The sequence below is a fragment of the Vicia villosa genome, linkage group LG1 (assembly GCF_029867415.1).
Source record: "Vicia villosa cultivar HV-30 ecotype Madison, WI linkage group LG1, Vvil1.0, whole genome shotgun sequence".
In the NCBI taxonomy this organism is placed as follows: domain Eukaryota; kingdom Viridiplantae; phylum Streptophyta; class Magnoliopsida; order Fabales; family Fabaceae; genus Vicia; species Vicia villosa.
Window position 1 is genome coordinate 124,692,810 of NC_081180.1, and position 24,240 is coordinate 124,717,049.

Consider the following 24,240-nt stretch of genomic DNA (forward strand, 5'->3'; position numbering starts at 1 on the left):
CCTGTCACGAAAGTCTGCATAATCGGGGGGAATCGTTGTTCCTCCTTCGCAGCGCTTGTGATCTTCGACGATGGATATCCTAACCCTAAGCAATTCTTCTTCTCCAGGATTTCTGGCACTTTGCCCTAGCCTTCCACATTCATGTCTTGTAAGTCTCTCCAAGATGTTACCGCCCTTCATATTTTCTCCACGGGTAGTGTGACTGCAGTTGCCATCTCTAACGCCTGGAACACAGTTTCTAATGCCCCTTCTCCAGCCTCGATATATTTGTATGAATCCAAGTTGTCGACAAATATATCTTCCTCTCCATTGATAGTTACTATAGAATTTCCATCCACAAATTTTATTTTTTGATGAAGAGTAGATATGACTGCCCCAGTTGCGTGAATCCAAGGACGCCCAAGTAGGCATGTGTAAGCTGGCTCTATCTCCATGACTTGGAAGTTGATACAGAAGGTATGAGGACCATTTACAACTGATAGGTCTACTTCTCCAAACACTGGACTCTGTGATCCATCGAAGGCTTTGACCACTAGACGGCTTGGTCTGACAACAAGACCTTCCAGGGCTATCTTTCCGAGGGTTGCTTTTGGCATCACATTTAGTGACGAACCTATATCAATCAGAACCCTAGATAGATGAGCTTTCCCGCATTGTATAGAGATGTGAAAGGCTTTGTTGTGCGCTTTTCCTTGCGCTGGTAACTCATGGTCACTAAACCCCAGACATGCCCCAGCGGTGAGATTAACCACCATCCCATCAAATTGATTTACAATGACGTCCTCAGTTACGTGGGCGGCGTTCAGAATATTCATCAAGGCGTCTCGATGCTTCTCGGAGTTTAGTAGTAGTGATAGGAGTGATATTTCCGAATATTCAACCCACTCTGAGTGGAATTATCTTTAAGACTCATAGGCATTGCAAGTCTCCTCTGGTCTTAAAGATAATTCCCACACTTATGTTTTAACAGCAATTTATATATAACCCAAAAATGCAATAAAAAAACAAATATTCAATTAAACAGATATTTATTTAAATTGCTGTAAATAAATAAGAACTATAAATAAATAAAGAGAAAATTAAATATTTAATGAAAAAAATAAAAACCTAAACCCTAACCCAAAATCCTAACCCTAAAAAATTAGTCAAACCCTAATAATTAACCATATACCTAATCCCTAAATCAAACCTAGGAGCATAATAATTCTCCTTTTGTTTATCCCCAACAGAGTCCCCTGCTATAGCAACCTGCCCTAAAAATTTAGATTTTAGATTTGCCACCTATTCTGCCAGGGCGAATAGGAAACCCTACGAAGTTTAGAGATCTGGATAAGTTATTATAATCAGGTCAAGGGAAGGTGTTAGGCACCCTTAACCCTTTCCAAAGGTTTTGTCTAAGGTAAAGATTTATGGCTAATAAAGGAAGGTGGCAGAAAGTTAAATAGGGCAAGTCTCAAACCTATTGAAATTTTAGGGAAGGGGACTTGCCTTGTTACCAATTGCCTACGTACCTCCTTTGGGAGGATCAGAGTCTACGTAGTTCGTAGTATGCTGGTGTTTTTTAGAGGTTGTATGCCTTTGAAGTTTGTATGTTGAAGTGTGTTTTAAATTACCGTACGCAGTTTGGTAATTGTCACAGTTTTGTGTAATTCGTAGTTTGTGAAGATGTTAAAAGTTTATTATATGGCATGCAACCCTTTTTAATATTTTGAAATTTTATTAATCGCGTTGATCAATTGATTTGATCAACATAATTGACAAATTAGTAAAGAATTACTAATTATCGAAACCAATTGAATTGATTAAAACCTTTAGTAAATAGAACCAGTTTAAATAAATTAAAGTAAATTTGAATAATTGATTATTAATCATCATAATCAATTGATTTGATTAAAATAATTAATAAATCGACCCTAATATAAATTAGCTTGACAAAAATTAGTTTTTGTCGCTAATCATCGTAATCGATTGATTCGATTAAAACAATTACCGAATTAAACCTTAAGTGTGCATGTAAAATTATATCCAATTATTAATATCAATTTGAATATTTTTAATCCGAAGAAATATTATTAATCAGCGAGACTATTAAACATAATCGAACCAAATAACAATTATTTAAAATTAATCATGTAATTTAAAACAATTAATTTAACTAGAACGCAGGAGGTGTATTTTTGTTTAATATTAATCCAGGGGGTGTTAATCTAACCCTAAGTTGAAGAACTCTAACCCTAAATTTCTAGAAACCAACATCAAAACACACATATATTCGACATAAAAACCTAAGCTAAGTGTCTCGGGTTACCTTTTATCTTGAATTCTAGATCGTGTAAGCTCCAATCTCCTTATTAATCCTCTTCTTTTTTGCTTGCAAGTGTCAGCGCAAGGTTGAAGGCTTCGCGCTTCAACACCCTTCTCCGATCTCTCTTTCTCCGTCTTTTAGATTAAGGTTTCTTGTTCATCCCCTTTTCTGTAGACTTAGGTTTCTTATTTATAGCCTTAGGGTTAATTCATATTAGGAATGATTCAATTTGTTGTAAATTAGATTTGATTGTAATATATTTGATTTGTTAATAAAATTGGATTTGATTCTGTTTGATGCCATTCAATCTTTGATTTGATTTTATAAATTAGATTTTCTTTGTAATTGATTGTAATATATTTGATTTAATTAGAGATTTGTTTTAGTCTTAGGTTTTGATTTGATTTTTCGTTTAAATTTTTTGATTTGTTGTAATGATTCATAAACTAAATAAAAAATCTCATTTTGTGTGTATTTTGTTTTGATCTTTATGGACTTGGGCTTTAATTCTACAAATTATGGTTTGTGAGATAGTGATGGTGGCCGCAGCTGGAAGAAGATGAACAGGGCTTTGCCGTAGTTGACTTCGGTCAACATTCTCAAAAAAATAATAATAATTAATAAAAATAATAATTAATAAATAATAATTAATAATAATAATAATAATTTAAATAACTAAATATAAATTAATAAAGAGATGGATAAACTTGTTATTTAAAAACCTAATTACTAGATAAAAAGAGTATTTTTTTATCATATAAATTTCTATTGATTAGAATAATAATAATAATAATAATGACCTAATAACCATAATTTAAAATAACAATACTATAAATTATACCATAATGAATAATATTACTTAATTTAATAATTGGTTAACTAATGACTCTAATTAACTAAAACAAAATAATTAACTTAATAAATTTTAAATAAATAAATAAATAAATAAAGACTAATACATTAGTTAAAAACTTAAAGGATCTCAAGCAAAATTCTAAATGGGCTCAAATTGGGCTCAAAAGAACTCCTCTAAAATACACCCCCATATTCAATTAGAAGGTTTTTTTATAAGAGATTGGGTTTAACAATACAAATGTTAAACCCCATAACTCCTAATTTTAATACCCTCAATAAGTTAATAGACGTGAATCGTATCGGGTAAATTTTGGGGTATGACAATAGTATATGTTTGACACTGTTCTAATTTGTTCGTGTAGGTGGAAAATTGTGTCTTGCTAATAGATTTACAACTAATGATATATCAGGACGTGTCTAATTAGCAAGATACATTAATGCTCCAATTGCACTAAGATATGGTACTTTAGGACCAAACAATTTTTCATCCTTTTATCTAGGTTTGAAAGAATCTTATCCAAATCCAATGATCTAACATGATCAGAATATACAAAGATTGATACTTTGCCCATATAGAAATGGATTATTACTTTTTTATATTAATTTATAGGTGTCCAAATTTCTATTATCCAAATGTTCATTTAGTAAAGACTTTCTCTTTCCCATTTCCTTCATCTCAAACAATTTATTTAAGCAATTATACCTTTTGGAAGCTGTTCAAAAGTTTCAATAATATTTATGTCATCCTCATGTACATCCATTATAACAAATATTTTTCCAGATCTTTTTATAAAAATGCAAGGAAAATTGGAATTATCTTAGAAAATATGCACTGAGACGATTATAACACCTGTGTCCAGATTGTTTTAGCCCATAGATAGACTAGCTCAATTTGATGGAGTGACTTTCTCAAAATCCATAAATATATGCATCTGGTATATTGAGCCCTTCAGGGAGTGTCAATGTAAATTTCACTATCTAGTGAGCCATACAAACAAATAAGTTGTTACAACATCCATCATGTGAAAATTAAGTCTTTCACGTGCTACAAGATTTTTTAAATATCAAAAAGTACTTGCACTTACTGCAGGTGAATATGTCTCATCAAAACCAATTTCAGATCTTTGCAAAAATATTTGAGCTACTAGTTTGGTTTTGTATCTCACAATTACTTTATTTTCATTTTTGCACGAAAACCCATATGTATACAACTGGATTCACACCTTGAGGTGTTCGGACTACTGGTCCAAAAACTTGTCTTTTGTAGAGTGAGTTTAATTCTGCTTCAATTGCATCTTTCCAGTTAGGCCAATCCTCACCTTGTCTACAATTTTTAATAGATGTTGATTCATGATCCTCTTTGTCATTTATCACATTTAGTGCTATATTGTACGAAAAATATCATCAATGTCGAGTTAGTGTCTGTTCCATTGGATTCCATTTTGGACATAATTTATCGAGCTCTCTTTAATTTTCACGAGTTTCAGGTACCTGATCAATCTCTTCTGGAGATGAAATATTTATTATGTCTGAAGATTCTTTTATATTTCCTATATCATCACTTGGGTCATCTTTAATTTTATCTTATTTACTTGGTAGAGGATTATTAATATTGGAATAGACTTTCTACCATGCATCATGCACGGTTTTAATTCAGTTATAGTATTAGATTATCCAACAGGAGAATCCACTTCAATTGTAGTATTAGCAGCCGTAATTGGTTGTATAAAATTTGCAAATGAATAATCTTTTGAACTTCTGGTTCATATTGGTTTGTATGAGGATCAATATCTAAAATTGTTCATTTGAACTTCTTGTTCATGATTTCAGCTGCTTATTCCCTCTCCCTAATATTGGGAAAATTAATTTATCAAGTGTTATCAGCCTACTGGGCTGCAATCAAGTATTTAATTATTTGCTCAAATTATATCCTCGTAATTAAGATTCATATTAATTACTTTCAATGTTCTTTCATGACTCATCTTAATGTATTATATTGGAGCAATTGGAATATACACAACACATCCAAAGGTTCACTTAGATGAAAAGTATTAGAATAAATTAGGGAGGACTAAGATATAGTATCTTGTTGACTTGATGCGAATAAATATTTTAATACCATATTTTTGGTGTTTCAAATATATTATTTAGAATTGATGATCTCATAAGTATCAACCATATAATTAACTTTTGACGTCTAAAGAATGGATCTTCAGGTCCATTTTCTTTTCATGAATATGTATATTACATGATATTAAATATCAATTTTAATAATATATCTGATACTTATATAGGAATTTTTAAAAAATCTAGAAAATAAGGTATTAGTCTAATTAGTTGAGAAAATAATTTCACAAACTTCTGGTTTTGAGAAGAGACATATGCATGATCTTTTAGTTGATGCAACAATTAATGTCATAAAAACTCAATTTCTCAAATTTTTCTTTGAAAATACTCAAATTTATTGGATTGAAGAAACTTCTGGTACTTCAAAACCAATTCTCACACCATAATACATCCTCGATGACCAAACCAATTTTGCCAACAATTCACTTAAGTGTGATCTGTAAACTTCTGGTTTACATTAATAAATCTGATTATATTCTTCTAATTTGTTTCCATAGTAAATAATAAAATTATTTAATTAAACTATATTTAAAAAATGAATGACATATAATTTAATTATAATTGTGACATCTAAATAAAAAATAAAAAATAAAAAATTTATAAATTCTGATAATAATCATGTAGTACTTAAAGCACATTACTACATTTTCTTTAGCTTTATGTATATAGATTGTAGAGTTCAAAAAATATTCAACAAATATAAATAACTCTAAAGTTTTATGCAAGAATTATAACTTAATAAACATTTGTTCATTAGAAAATTAAACAAAAAAAATATGTATACTATAAAATGCATTACTTTTAAAGAAACAATTTATTCAATCAATTCACCATTAAGAATTATCATTACAATATAAAAATTTTAAAAATAAATATCTAACATACAGAAAAAATCATTTTATTTATATTTTTATAAAAGACACTAATAACAATAACACAAATTTATAACCTTTAATTATAAAATAAATATTTGTCAATCTTAATAAATTAGTCACAAAACTATAGTATTTTGTTATAAAATAAATACTATATTAATGTAATTAATTTTGTCAATCAATAATTTATAACAAATTAATAACATTTAGTTATGAAATATATATATTTAATATTAATAAATTTACAATCATGAATATGAATAATTTTTTTTAGTTACTTAAGATTTCGATCACAAATATTTTATTAATAAAAATAATAATATTTTCTTATGAGTTTTTTTAATATTATTCATACATTCCTTTTGGAATTCTTAATAATGATAATGTTTTAAAGAAACTTTAGCATTATTAATTTAATTCTTCTGGGTTTTTTCTGATTGATAGAGACATAATGCATAAAATAAATTATTCTTTGAACAATTCCTCTATGATTCCTTAATGATAAATGATTATATATATATAATTTTTTTTTCCGGGAGCTAGATCATAAATTTGATATATACAATTCTTACTTAAATATGAATCCTTTGTGGATGTATGCAATTCTTTAAGAACATTTGAACACTAATTTTGTTATAATTTTGGACATGTTCTTTGTAGTTCATGATAAAAAATATATACTATTCATTGTGAATATTTTAAAATACTCATTTAAATCAGGTAAATGCTTAGTTATTCAGGAACTCAACAATAATATTTTTTTTAAAAGTTCTTCAAGAACTCAATCACAAATCTTTTACGAAGTTCTTCTGAAACTAAATCACAAATTTTTTTATGCAGTTCTTCAGGAACTCAATTACAAATCTTTTTATTAATAAAAATAATAGTATTTATAAATCTTTAGTTATTCAAGAACTATAAAACAGATTTAATATTTTTCTATCCCCAATTATTCAGGAACAATAAAACAAATTTATAATTTTAATATCATTCAGGATACTTTAAATGTTCTTCAAGGGCTCTATATGAAATTCATTATTTTGTTATCCTTCATGGATGCTTTATATGTTCTTCAGGAACTATATACGAAATTCAATGAATTTTGATCCTTTAGAGATGTTTTATATGTTCTTCAAGAACAATATAAGAAATTCAATATTTTTCGATCCTTTAGCAGGGGCGGAGCTAAGACCAAGCTAGCCCGGGCAGGCGCCCGGTCTCAACCCCTATTTTCTCTTTACTCTCCCCAATTTAATAGTCGGTTTTTAGACAAACTCAGGGGCAAAATTAGGGACAAAATTAGTAAAAGTAGGGTGTGAAAATTAAAACAGATAAATAATCAATGGTGTAAAGTTTTTGCGCAGACTACCTAAAGTTCCTGGCTCCTCCACTGTCCTTTAGGATGCTTCATATGTTCTTCAGGAACTATATAACAAACTCATTACTATCCTTCAGAAATATTTGTTAAGTTTTTCAGAAACCATATCAATAATTTGTTTCACCATTCTTTAGGGATGCTTAATAAGTTCTTCAGCAATCATATAAATAATTTGTTTTGCTATCCTTCACACATGTTTCACAAGTTAATCTACTATCTACTATCTAGCTATTAATGGAAGATGCCACCATTCTACCAAAAATGTCCTTCACTCTTTCAAAATTTATAAAGTAAAAAGGGTATGTTAGTATTTACATAAAGATCAATATAATCACACTCCCTATTCAATAAAGTGTTGACACTTGGCAATGCAAAACCACTTCTCATTTCAAATTATATTTTCCCTCCTTTTACAAATTAAACTATTTATATCTTTCACTCTCTATTAAACACTCTGCACACTTCACAATTTTCATTTTAATTTTTTTCCTCAATTTTTTCCCTTTTTATTTTTCTAAACATAAATAAATTAATAAATTAATTTTTTTTAATGGAACGAAGAGGAACACATAAAAATTTACTTAACCGAAAACATAATTATTTTATGGTTATTAAAAAATTATTCATAATTATTAAAAAAATAAATTTAAATGTCAAAGTTTCTACTTTACTGACGGGGCATTATCAACAAAATATCTATTTTATTTTAATTAACAATTGTCTTTATTTGCGACACAAAATTCTTATTTTTAAATGTCAAAACTTTTATTTTTCTCACAGGGCATTATCAGCAAAATACCTATTTTATTTTAATTAACAATTGTCTTTATTTGACACAAAATTCTTATTTTCAAATGTCAAAATTTCTATTTTTACTACGGGGCACTATCAACACGATACCTATTTTATTTTAATTAACAATTCTATATAAATACAAATGAATGACAATTATATATATATATATATATATATATATATATATATATATATATATATATATATATATATATATATATATATATATATATATATATATATATATATATATATATATATATATATATATATATATATATCCCTTACTACATAAGATCATTATTTAGTTTTGTTATGATTCTTACATTATTTGTCTCAAAATCATATTAATCTTGCTCATTATAACTTTGCATTTTTATTTAATCTTATGGCACATAACAAATTAGATCAAAGCAATATAACATGAATAAATGTTAATTTGCACTTATTAAAGTGACACTGGACACAATCAGTTAAATTGAGACAAAAAGAATACATAAATTGACCATTTTAATGATGAAATATTTTAAATATTAATATGTATTTAAATCTTTTCATTGTAGTATGATTGAATAACCGATTCATTCTTATTCTCAAGATAATTTGTTATTTAGTAGGTGTTGAGTTATACACATTTGTACTTGTCTTTAATGTTAAAAATGTGAATGAAATACTTTATGAAGTGTCATGAGACACAACTAATTAAATTTTAAGCAACTAAACATATATGAACATAACTTTCAATTTTCAGTATAATTTTACACTACTAAATAAATTTTACCCGTGCGGACGCACGGTTATATTACTTGTAAGATATAATATCATATGAAAATTCAAAACTAATAAAATAAAAAACATAAAAGAAATAATCAATATTACCTCTAATAGTTAGAACTTCAATATTTTTTCTTTTTAAGTTTGGTAGATTTTCGTGCTGATAACGTGTTATGAAACCGAATAAAACAATAAAAGAGAGAAAAAGAATAAGAGAGTATATTCTATTATTCATATTATGAGTGTGTGAGATTATGATACAATATGAGTCATATTTATAGAACATATGTAAAAATTGGAAAATCAACCTAAATCTCCTAGTTGATGGACATTCATAATCATACCATTTATAACAAAGCCTTAAAAATAAGCTAATGTCAACAAATTTATGTTCATTTAATGTCTTTATTCCAAAATTATTCATGCAGTAATTATTTAATATTGTTAATGGATGACAATTTAATTAAAGGTATACTAATAATTGTGTTATCTCTCTTACATAAAATAAAAAAAAAAAAAAAGCATTTGACCATCCTTCTTAATAAGCGTGAAGTGAAATTTATCCCTTTTTTTTTTTTGCTTATAAATCATGTTGAAATAGTATTGAGTTAGTTTCAAGTTAAAAATTTCTCTAATTTCTCTTGTTACCATATTCGATAGCAAGCATAATTTCATGTAATCTTTTTATTGGAAAGGCCAAGATAAAATTCAAATAAAAGTTGATCAGCATAAGAAATGCCAAACCAGAATGATACAAAGTTTTCATGATACAGTAGACTAAAATAATACAATGTTACACAATGCACCAGTAAACCGATATCAGCCCGCATCAACATTAAGAGTCTTAACAACACTAGTTATACATTGTAGTATAACAGGAACTCCACCACTATCTAGAAAATAACTAGCTTTCCAGGAGAATGATAACTAAAACTAATGAGACACCATAATTTTGATACACATAAAGTTGAATCCTGTAAATAATGACAGTGTGCTCCACACCAGAAAATTTGATATTGTTCTCCCGTTGATGCTATTTTTCAATTTTGACGCAATGAGTATTTCAGATCCTCGACCACGAGCACATATAAATTTGATCAAGATTACAGAAATACATAACGTAATGTAGTCCTTTTACACCCTTCTGGTCTGAGTTGCACACTCTGAAAAGCCCATCTAGAAACGCAGACAGATTGCCTCCACAAAAGTAGTCATTCCGAGGCCAGGACCTGTAATTTAGCATGCGAAGAAGTGTTGCCATACCGCTAATGGAACCACAGAGACCAGAATATTGAACCAACTGCGACTATATGTCATTGTCGCGAGTGGTCTTATTTGGTATCCAAACTAATGCATATCTAATACGGAGAACCACTCCTGCTGGTTGGATGACAACTACTGAGTTTTTGAAATGATCCACACAACCAAGAGCAACTCTAGGATTAAAATACCATAAAGTTACGTTGTAGTCGACGCTACTTAATTTTAGTTTTAGCCAATTCCAAGACCAACGTATCACGAATTCAACCATGTTGTACATATTTATTTCCTTATTTTTGAACAGCTTCTCATTTCTCGATCTCCATACACACCATAAACAAGCGAGTCAAATCACCCTTTGCAATTAATATTGAAATGGTGCAAACTCTAATATTTAGTTTTGAAACCTCTCGAGAATGTTTATAAATTATCCTTAAATATACCAACACGAGTTGATATTTCATAATTTTCTCTTGAAATTCCATTTGCGTTGATCTTAATCCAATTATGACTAAGAAAACAATAGTTAACTAGTGTGATTCTAGGCAAGTGAGAATATTGACATTTGATGTCAAAACATTTAATAATTGTAAAGTCGTAAATTAAATAGTACATCTTCTCATTAAAAGAAGTAAATGTCATGTAAACAAGTGATTTAACATGAATAATATTTCTATCAAAGTCTATTTTATCATTTTTTGGGCCTTTGACCCTCCTTTTCCAAAAAAAAGAAGAAGTCTATTTTACCATATTAAAACCATATATAATTTCTTTTAAGCCAAATTTATTACAGAATTATCAAAGTGAGAGTTATGATTAGATTTTGATTTTGAAAGTTTTAACTTCTATCAATAATTTTTAAATAAAATTTTCTAATTAGTTACATCAATGTTCATTCTAAATAATTGTGCTATCCAATGCCAAATAATCACTCTATATATTATATGATGCAACACTCTTAATATAAACCATTGACCATTTGTATGAAATGCTCTTGCAAGCAAATGTTCTAAGCACTTATTAATGAATTATAGAAACAAATTTTGTCTTGAAAAATAAGTCAAAATTTCTCAAAATTATCAAAATAATCGGTTTTGATACTTTTTTGTAAGCACTTAACTTAACCATAAAGCTAAACAATGTGAGTAACATAGATTACATAACCTCTCCTCTCAGACACACTCGGTACCGCACCGCAGAAACAAAATCGAAAGTGTTGTAGTGAATGGTAGTACTAGGACATATTTGAAGTCTCGAATGAAGAAGACATTGATATTTGAGTTGAGACAACAATGGACATGACTAAACTGCTTTCGGCACCTTTGTTTTGAATCAAACTTTAAAGTGATAGTAGCATTAACTAGCTTGTCGCTGCTGATATTCTCAAATCTCACTTTTCTATATTCTTTTCGGACTCTGTGTATGTGTCTTGTGGGGAGCAGTGCCAGACACATAGCTACATTTAGTTTGTTTATTTCATGTAACCACTATTCAAATGCAGACCATTTTGACTGATGTGTCTATTTTCACTTTATTTCTGCCTTCCTTTTCTTTATCTACTATCTTGCAACATAAAGTTACTAGCACTCTTGTATTTTCTTTACGTAGAGATTTTAGTAACAATTTATTTATATTAAAATAGGATGATTATCCGATCAGTTGATAATTGTATAAGAATATCTGCGACATTTCACTTCCTTTTCTAAAAACATTGTTGAAGATTTGTTGTTGTTTGTAAATACGCGTATGTGTTCTTTGTTGAGATATTAAATATAACTCAAATTGAGTAATGTAAGCCGAGGTTCAATTAGAATTTGTTAGCCTACTTTAATATAAATTAATTGTATATAAATAAACATAGTTTGTAATTCAGTTTGTACGATTCAATTGAATAATAAAATTCTTATTTGTTTTATTTTATTTTCTTCTCTCCTTACAAAAGTGTCTCACCCACATAAGAAATATAGTTTTACTTACTATGGAAAAAAAAAATCTTGTTTTATTAAATTTTATTAATGAAGTAAAAATTGAACTTGTCAATAATACTGTACCATTCAAAGGTTTTGTAGCAGTTAATTAGTCCTGACTGACTGCAACAGAAATCTGGAACTCTCTGCATTTCTTTGGGACACATCCGAATCAAACCAAAGGATTTTCTTGTTGATAGTTACATTACATAAATTATTGTTTAGAGAAAGTTACATTTCCAAATTTTACTTGCTCACAAAGACACAAACTTCATTGTCATTTTTTAACCCTTGTCTCTTGTGAAGTACTAACACGGTTTCCTAAAGTGGGGTGCCTGTAATGTCACAAAAATTAAATGGCAAAGTAAATTATCGTAAAATATAAAGTTAGTAGTGGGGTATTATTTTACTATGCATAATTTGAGAAACATTATTGTCTGTATAGCATACACATATATTTGACTGATATTCTTTATGTAATTCTGTGCACCATAGCAGAAACACATGAGCATAACAAGACTCAAATTAATTTTTAACAAAATGATTATGTAAAATAATTACACTGATTTAAAATTGAGAATTGAGAATTTTATTGCAGGACAGACAACCTTAGAATTGTTAATTTCAAACAAAATTTCGAAACATAAAAAGTGTTTTGAAGTAATAAATAAATAAATATTTAATGGAAATTCCAAGTCAAATTATCAAACAGAAGTACATGTTGGAACTTGGAAACACACAAGAGAATAGGTATCAAATATTATAATTAAAGTGAATGGCAATTGCCAATTGGATAGATTGGAGAAGGAAGAAGTGTAGCTTGTAAGTTTGGATGAAGGTTCATATTTCAACTTAAGATTCCTCGAAATCCATTAAAATATTTTGTCTCAACATTTTTGTCACATTGGTTTTATAATGTTTTATTGGAGATTCCTCTTGTTAGTTATAGGCTCATGTGATGTAGTACATTGGCAATAGAGCCTTATGAAGTTTGACATCCCCAATAGTCCGACAGTTCAATTGATTCCAATGAAAGTCAACTATGTTTTGTGTGTGTTTTCTTTTTAAATTAAGGTGTTTTGACTTGGAACTATGGAAATTAATCTTAAAATTATTGAGATTTTAAAGGGCTTGTCTCTCATAATATATGTTTTTCAATCATTTTTTCATATGTGATCTATAATTTGAAACAAATAGTTATAAAATTAAATTTAAATACATTGAAACAAAACAAGAACATAAATTTAAAAGACTCGACGACTAAACGTGAAATTATGTTGAGTGAATGTAAGTTGAAAGATGACGAGTAAGCTGAGATTAAACGGCGACGACAAATAATGAATTGAACAATGATGAGAGAGTCATAGTTGAATGACGATGATTAATATTAAAGTGAACGACGACGATAAATATTGCATGTACTAGTAGGTTAGAAGAAAGCGTGACTATGATTGAAATATATGACATGATGATGATAACGTGTGGTTGAAAGAAAACAAAAATGAGAATATGATAAAATTTAGAAGTCTACCTTATTGTCATTAGGATTTAACACATTTCTTTCCAGTAGACTTATTTTATGGAGAATTTATCCTGCCACCCCCATATTGACCTGATACCCCTACATATTTCTATAATGTCTATGTTATCCTTGACAAAATTTTATCAAAAAATCATAAAATCTAGTATACCGGATATTTTGGTTTTTTTTTCTCAAAAAAGTCTATATTTATTGGATTTTTTTATTAAAGGTGAAAAATATGGTAGTTTAACAAGTATCTATTTTTTATCAAAAAATAGTCATCACTTATCCGATTTTTTGTGGATCAGTGAAAAATTTGGCAGTGTTAATTAAAGGATTAAAATTTTGTCGACAATTTTGTACGAATGTGATTGCACCGTCCGTTTTGCAGCGACTATAGATGAGTTAGGTTTAGGATAAAATTTACGAGTGCTTTTATAGTAAAATTAGATTATTTAACCCCTCAGTTATTAAAGAAACTGACGAAATAGTTCACTTAAAGACATAAAAACAAAAACTGAATTTGGTGGGATTTGAAGCATGTCCTAAATTAGTTTTTCTCTCTCGGTTATTTACTAAAACCGAAAGAATATATGATATTTCTTTATAAAAAAAAATGGCGCGTCCTAAAGTTATACCTCGATTTTTTGTTTGATGAGGTGAAAACTTTATCATAAAATATATTATTTATAGTAATGACTAAATAAAATGAAAGTATTTTAAATAATATGGAGAACTTATTTTTTGGAAATCTTCTAGACCCCATAAACCTCCTAGTTATTTAAGCGTTTTTCTTTCCAACTATGTTATTTCTCATTCATGTTTTACCTTTATATTATTTCACATCTCATGAAGAATCTAGTTCTTATAAAAATATTGTCCAATTAGATTGGAAACAAGTCACGAACCTTGAGCTTTTAGCTTTTAGCAATATGTCAACAAGAAAAAAAACTTGTATCATCACAAATTTTATTCAATGGGGTATTTGTTTCAACTTGTAAAATAACATTCTCGAAAATATGATATTGAAAATACAATATTCTAATGTTTGTTTTAATTTATAAAAAATGATTTTCGGGTATCTTTTATTTCTGGGAATGTTGTTTACACATTATTTTTTTCATATTTATTTTCATCTTAAAGGGTGAAAATCCAACATTCTCCTGGAAATAAAGTTTAACTAACTTAACTTCCCACTAATACTCACATTTATTTTTCGTTTCATTTTAATAATTTTTAAATTAAATTAAGTTTGTAAATATTTCCGGGAAATACAATTTTTTACCAAACACATGCATATAAATATTATTCCTAGGATTAACATTCATGAGAATACGATTCCAATAGATAATATTTTATAATTTGAAACAAACACACCAAAAGGTGATAGATTTATAAATTGTAAATGGGTGTACAAGATTAAATATAATTATGATGGAAGTATTGAGAGATACAAAGCAAGAGTTGTGGTTAATAATCCTTTATTGTAAAGTTAGAGAATATTATTCAATTAGAAAATGAAGGACAAAACAATGGTTAAATTGTTAAAGAAAAATGGTTTCATTTTTGTTAAGGAAGAATGTTTCAAGTTTTATTGCTGAAAAATTATATTTTTCAGAGGCGGATGAGATAGCTCAACTTGATTAGTATTTGTTATTTGAGTTAATTGGGTGTAAATGATCGGTTTAGGATTCAATCCTTAGCAACAACATTTATTTATTTATTTATGTATTAATGTAAACAAGTTATTGATAGAACTTCAAAAAAATAAAAATAAAATATATTTTTCAAATAAAAAATAAATAGATGTTGGCCAATTATATGCATATCTTTGGACTAATCGGTTTCACAAAATTGGCCCAGTTCTTTTGTTCATATAGTTTAGACTAATTCAATCCTTTTTTTGTTTTACATTTATTTTGACCCACCAACTCTTTTTTATAGTTGTTTGAACTAAATTCATCCTCGGTTTCTAGTATAACCAACTGATTTGATATAATTTTTAAAACTTTATTTATTATACGTGTCTATATAGTTTCAAGCATGTCTTTGAAATTTATACAAGATTCAAGTTCAATCAAATCATTTGAAAAGATAAACAACAACATGGAGTGAGATAATACTATGTTAGCGGAGTCCTACTAAAATCACAAGTTCTCTCAGTATCAAAGTTTTGTAGAAATATAAAAGATCCTACAAGGCTATAACACTCCGTGTCTTAAAAACAACAAAGGGATCAGGGTATAATCAACCTCATTCAATGCAAGAATGTCGATACACTCGCTCTGACGTACCATGAACACTTTAGGAGACGGCTAGGCTCGCTGAACGTCAATTGCCTACTAGAACTTGTCATATCAGACTTAGTTTTATGGAATCTGTGACTTTCTTCTAATTCTTTCCGTCAAGTATGTTTATACGACGTGACTCTACCACCTTATCCGGATTACCCTCCTGATTACAAGTTACACTTGAGTATGTGGAGAGTCTCAACATTCTTCACATGTATTACAATTGATGCTTTCGGAACCAATATTAATGTATGCTCTACTAGACTTCTATTTCTCACTTTACTTCACAACAATTTAATAATCAAGACAACACACTTTCAAGCAAGTATTCTAAAACTTTAGTACAAGATAAATCTTTGAGTTAGTTTTCTAACACAACTTGTCTCATCTAAATTAGAGCTTTTAAACTTAAGTTATTTTATTTTTAATTTTTCACATATTTAGATTTAGTTTTGGGGGAAGGATAAGTATTATGATGATATAACTTTTTTTTTTTGGTATGTGATATTTTTCAAATGAAATTGATTTTATTTTTTAATTGATTTAAATTTAAAAATATATTATGTAATCTTATCCCTGAATATATTTTTTATCTTTAACTTTATCGTTCAATATACTCTTATAAAAACATAAAAATTTATCTAATACTTGATTTCATCCAAAATCAATTTCCCAAACTCATTTTATTCCAAATTAATTTATGCCTGTCATAAATCCAAACACATGTTAAACAGAAAACCGTGAGTATGGTGGGAGGATACTACATGCCACACTCTAAATTATATATAGTACTCCTAAATTCAATAAAAAGACAATTATAACTCTATTTACATTTTTCACAATTTTCACAATTCACATTTCCAATGAAAATTTCAAAAATTTAGAGCGATACCGAAAATTTGGATAGCATATCAAAAACTTTTTGTAAATAATAAGTAGAATATCGAAAATTTTAACCAAAAATTATTTGAAAAAATTTAGTAGAATTCTGAAAATTTGTAAATTTTGAAAAGTTTTCAAAAAAATTTGTAACGTATAGTAACGTAAATTTTATTGATACAGGAAATTTTCATCATGGTATCAAAAAAATTTATTTGAAAATGTTGGTTTTTTCTTAAGGACTATTTTTTATATTAAGAAAAATTCGGAGGGTGCCTAATGTAATTTTGGAGATATCATGTAGAATCCTTGTATAGTGGTGATCAAGACATTGTGATGTTTTATTGTAAATGAACAAGGCCAAGAAAATATTACGAAACATTGCATGATGGGCCGAAATTACACCCTTCTAAATTACTTATAACTTGTAAATGCGTCGGAAAGAACATTTGAAACAACAAAATTACTTCCTCCCTATTAGTTGGTTTTAATAACTGTTCATTTCTATAAAAAAAATTAAATTTCACATAAACATATAAAAATATTAATTTTATTATTTTTATTAAATTGTTTATCTTTTATTCATAATTCTTTTAACTATGTAGTATTCCATTTCACCCATCTCTTAATCTATAGTAAATTAATTAAAAGTAGTTTTAACAAAAGAATAAATAATAGTATTACTTTGAATAAACGGCAGATAAAAGGAAATATTAACAAATTATTAGTAAGTGCACTTTTGAATTTGAAATTGTTTTTATTTTCTTGAAGGGTGGGGAATGTAGCTCTAGATAAAGCTGTTAAAAAACTGTTGTGAAAAGGGTATTTAAATCTAAATCGATTTAAATATAAATTGCAAATTGATTTAAAAAAATTGAAAACTAATTTATTTTTAATATGTTTGGATAGCGTTTTGTAAAAATCGCTCGATTTAGATTGAATTTTGAATTGATATTTCAAAAAGGATCTAAAACTGAACCGTACCACATATATATTTGATACTCTTTTAATTTAATTTATTATTTAATTATAATTATTCTTTTAACACTCTTGATTAATTTCATTTAATCTATTTGAATTTATTATTCTTATTTGTTTCAACTGTAAACGATTATTCTCATTTTATAATTTATGTATATTTTATATTCTTAATGAAGAAATATTTTGTAATTTGAATATCTAAAAATCATTATGTAGTGTGTTATATTTGTAAATAATCTCGACTAGGTGATAGGTTAGGACCGTCCTAGAAAAGGACGACAACTCGAGATCGTCATAAGGGAGGTATCGCTTTGCCCTTAAGTTTTTCTCCCTTATTTAGACAAAATGTGGAATAAGACGTGTCTTTGGTAAAGAGAAAATCATAGGAATTCAATTGTCCACCTTTTGACTAGGTGAACATGGATCTTTTCCGGGAAAAACCTAGGCATCGGGAACTCATAGATACACTGCCCCTCAAGGGGATGAGGATATTCTCAACCCGTACACACTTACTACTACTCGAAGAGAACTACGCTCCCAGTAGCCCAAACATCGTCAACCTAATCGTGTGCCTACAACCAGCAATGCCGACCACCAACAGGCCCCTCACCTCATGTGAATTGGTCGCTCAAATAACCTCAAAAACCACCGTATAGGGCCACTCGCTTTCGTGAGCTAGCCATTACCCCTAATTTGTAATATACCTATTAGGGTCTCTAAGTCTCTCTGCCATTACATGGGGAAGACACACACCTTGTACTTTTTTGGACAATACAGTGCACCCACCGTGTGGTCTGATAAAATTAACATGGGCCACATCTTCCCTTCCAACTCTATCATCCCCCTTTTCGTCTGGAGCTGACTAACAGGGTCCTATATCACGTGGAAAAAAATCATTTCAAGATGTATTTTCGAAGAGGCCTCTCTAGAGCCGCTCGACGAAGATAGGCAAGGCAGGTGTTCGAGGCAAACTTCTTATCTTCTAGTCGTCCTGAAAGCACCCTAGGAAGGGTCGAGGTCAACATTATTTTCTCTAGAGAAGATGCGACTTCTTTTGCAAATGCTTTGCTCGGACATGTTGATATACACTTTGACTCCGACGAGCGATTTATTTTCGCATTGTCATCATTACGCTCTTTGATGCTAGGCCATCTGCCGGATATCTGACGCTTCTTGTTGCTTGTTGCTAAGTTATGGATGCCAAACATCAACCCTCACGATAATGATCCTGAGTCATCACCACTCTGTATGATAACTGGGATATTAAGATATCCTATTTTGGGATATCTCCTAAAAGTCGATATCCATTCCCGGGTTTATTGAAAAATACATAAATCAACATGATTTTTTCTGGATTGTTTAAAAAATATGATTACCATCTCAACATTTTTTCTACCGATTTTTTTTGAAATATTTAGTATGCATGTATGCATTTTTACTTGATTTTTCAAAATCACCATTAAATATTGCATGTGGTATAACCATATTTTTTTAAAAAATTCAGTAAAATTGTATGAGAAATATGATTTTTATCAGACATTTTAAAAATGCTGATAAAAATGCATGTTTTCAACAAAAACTGGGGTATAAAATGTAAATTGCCGATAAAAAATACAACTTGTAAAAATTGGATGAGTAACCCAAAATAATTTTTTACGTTGCAAAGGTAGTATAGTAAAAGGTAGTATAATAAAATCACTACAATAAGATATCAGGTAGGGGTGCTTGCGGTGCGATTTGGGCGGTTTTGACGAAAAAAATCATCAGAACCGCAAGAGAAAAAAATGTGCGGTTAGGTTTGGTTCGGTTAGCTTTTAGAAATAAAACCGAACCAACCCAAACCAAACCAATGCAGTTTGGTTCGGTTTTTTTAAACTTTTTATTTAGTCATACATACACATATAGATGACAACATAACTTTGTATTTATTTATTCATACACTACTAAATAACAATAAAACTCATCATATTTGGACCACAACTTCCCATTTAATATGTAAAATCATATTAGAAAAAAGTGAAATAATAATCATAACAGGCTTAAATGCACTTTTGATAGTTGTGGAAAAGTCTAAAATACCCTTATTTGATTTTTTGCCACCACATTAAAATTGCCTTTATTTGGTCTTTGTACAATAAAGTTTTTAATTTTATTATTAAAATAATACAACCCTCAAATTTTATCAAACTTACAAAATCTCTCCCCATTCTCTATTTTTTTTTCTCTTTCATCACTTTCTCATTTCTTTCTTCCACAAAAAAAATCTATTATTGATCTATATATTTTTATATACGAAAAATGGTAATATGATCCAAATATTTTTTTATTCAAAAATGTTATACGGGAAAAATTATTCAAAAAATCTATTATTGATCTAAATATTTTTATATACGAAAATTTAATATTAATCCAAATATTTTTGTAAATGATACCTAAACAAAAATAATATTTGTATAAGGAAAAAATCTATTATTTACGAAAAATGGTATTTATGATCCAAATATTTTTTATTCAAAAATAGTATACAGGGAAAAATCTACAATTGATCTAAATATTTTTATATACAAAATTTACTATTGATCCAAATATTTTTGTAAATGATACCTAAACAAAAATGAAGTCTGTATACGGGGAAAAATTTATTCTTATCTAAATATTTTTATATACGAGAAATGGTATTTAGAATCAAATATTTTTGATCCAAAAAAGATATACGAGAAAAAAAATCTATTATTGATCTAAATATTTTTATATACAAAAATTTAATATTGATCCAAATATTTTTGTAAATGATACCTAAACAAAAATAATATTTGTATACGGAAAAAATCTATTATTTACAAAAAAATGGAATTTATGATCCAAATATTTTTTACTCAAAAATGGTATACGGGAAAAAATTTACTATTAATTTAAATATTTTTATATACGAAATTTATGATTGATCCAAATATTTTTGTAAATGATATCTAAACAAAAATGAAGTTTGTATACGGGAAAAAAAATCTATTATTGATATAAATATTTTTATATACGAGATGGTATTTATGATCAAATATTTTTTATTCAAAAATGGTATACAGGAAAAATCTATTATTGATCTAAATATTTTTATATACGAAATTTTAATATTGATTCAAATATTTTTGTAAATGATACCTAAACAAAAATAATATTTGTATACGTATATAAAATCTATTATTTACGAAAAATGGTATTTATGATCCAAATATTTTTTATCAAAAATGGTATACGGTAAAAATTTTATTATTGATCTAAATATTTTTATATACGAAATTTACTATTGATCCAAATATTTTTGTAAATGATACCTATTCAAAAAGGAAGTCTCCATACCAGAAAAAAATCTATTATTGATCTAAATATTTTTATATACAAGAAATGGTATTTATGATTAAATATTTTTTATCAAAAAATGATATACGGGAAAAAATCTATTACTAATCTAAATATTTTATATACGAAATAATCTATTATTTATCTAAATATTTTTTTTTCTTTTTTAACATTTTATTTAAAATAAATGATATATCCAAATGCGTCTAATAGAATATAACCCGTGCGTATGCACGGGTTTGTTACTAGTTTGATATTAAAAAAAAAAAAATTGATACTTTAAACTGATTATTTTTTGTTGTTTGAAATGTTTATACCCTTTTCTAAGTCTTTTGCTTTATGGAAATTTCTCAATAATAGGCTTCCAACTATGGCTATAATGTTTGAACTTTGAATGATAATCAGCAGAGAAATCGTGTTACAACACATGTTGCACGGTATGCCATAGGTCAATGTGCGGTGATGACAAACATTAAACTGGAAAATGTTATAAACATGTGATTTAATTGTTTTAATATGCCAAAAATAAGTTCATATTTGCTATACTTTTTTATTGAAGAAGTATAGTATATGTTGATCGTATCTAAACTTTGCTATGTTTCTTTGCGAAGTGTCCATTTATTATACATAAATCAACAAATCTTTATCCTTTAATTCTCAACTTCATTAAAGGAGTGAGTGGGAAGATCGTATACCTAATGCGATCATACAAAAAGGTTTTAATGGCATCTAATATTATTGAGGCATATTGTATATTTTGATCCAACATTGTATAAAAGATAAATTTTTATGATCATTATTTCCTTACTATACAAATGTGACTGTGTTCTTCTTGTGGCTGGAATTTATCTTTTAAGATGGACAAAATGAAATGTCACGTATTCTAGTTTCTACATGAGAATTTCTTCACCCACCTCCTAACCTTCTTGCCCACCCCTGGTGAATTTACCACAATACCCCTTGTTTCGGAAGTTCATTTCCGAAACGGTACTTTTTTTTTGGAAAAAAGTGTTTTCGGAAATGAACTTCCGAAAACGTGTTTTTTTTAATATAAAATATTGATTTCGGAGATGCATATCCGAAATAAAGTCACTTTTCAGAAAATGTGGTGTTTCGGAAGTTCATCTCCGAGCGCACCCCCCTTGGAGGAATTCGGAAATGCACTTCCGAAAATAGGTCTGGACAGAAGAATATGAACAATTCGCTTTATTTAATCGGGTGAAAATTACAACGATAATATTACATAAAATTAAAGTTACATATTGTTAAACACGGGTAGGTGGGGATGAGAGAGTGGTGGGGAGAAAAAAAGGCTTCCAAATTTCAAAAGGTTTATTTATTATTTTAATAAAAATACGTACAACTGAAAGTAACAAATGACGGAGGAGGTGTAACCGGAGCCGAAACATATGACGGAGGAGGTGGATGTCCGGAGGAAGAAGACCCGGAGGTACGTCCACCGCGAGACAAAGGAGCCAATCAATGTAAGCTATAATTTATCATTATCATCAGGGGACGTCATTACAAAAAATTGGAAAAAAAATCTTATTATTTTTAATCTTGATTTTTTAGAAATGACCTCCCCAGATGATAATCATAAACTATAGCTTACATTGATTGGCTACTTTGTCTCGTGGTGGACGTATCTCCAGTTCTACTTCCTCCAGACATCCACCTCATCCGTCATATGTTCCGACCCCGGTTACCACTTCCAAAAACTAACATGATAAATCCAATACAAATACACTGTGCGATACAATCCGAAATCAGAACAAAACAAAACAAAAACATGTTATTCTGCCCGACGAGCGTTACAAAATACACATCAAACAAAAAAAAACACGTTATTCTTCCCGACGAGCGAACTCCTCCGAATGAAGATAATTATACCAATCCTCATCCCACTCAGTCTCAGAACCATCAGCGTTGATCACGACTCTCACGCCTGAAGACTGAGCTTGAGCATCCGGGCCCCGGGCCCCCTGGGAACGAGAAGTAGAGCCGGTCGAAACCTTCTTCTTCTCCTTCACCTCCTTCACCTCCTTCACCTCTTTCACCTCTTTCTTTGAAGAATCCTTTCTTCCCTTAGCGCCCTCTCTAGAAGACATGTTCCTGTAAACAATTGAAATCGATTAATATGCGAGACAAAATAAAAAACAAAAAAAAAATTGAACTTCTGATATATTTCGGAAGTTCATTTCCGAAAACTGGGATGGAGGTGTTTTCGGAAATGAACTTCCGAAACACCCCTGCGATGCAATTTCCTGCAACTTCCATGGCAGACCCCTAAATCAACCTTCAAACCAAATCAAAATGCTTCTAAACAACCTAAATACTACTAACAACCTAGCCATATATCATTTATGCAATTAAAACCCTAAATAACATGCATTTGAATAATAGATCTAAAAATTTCAAAACTTACAAAGTGTTAGGATTGAGGGCTTTTGAACGTTGTTTAGCAGTGTGATTGGAGCCTTGATGCAGCTTTGGAATTCTGTTTGAACAAATTTTCGCCTCTGCCACTTTTTGTTTTGATTTAGGGTAAATGATTGGGGGAGGGGGAGTGTTTTGATAAATCTGCAGAAATCGCAGTATTTCGGAAATGAACTTCCGAAATAATTGTTTCGGAAATGAACTTCCGAAGTAAGTCAATTTTTTTAAAAAAACACGCTTTCGGAAATGAACTTCCGAAGCAGGGGTAGTTTTGGTTTTTCGCAGGAGGTGACCACCCATAGGGAGGTGGGTAAAGAAATTTTCTTCTACATAATTATCAATTGAGTTGTAATCAAAATAGAGATTGTGTTCTCTATTAATAAAGAGAGTAATTATATACAATCATAAATATTGAGTACACTTTGATACTAATAAAGA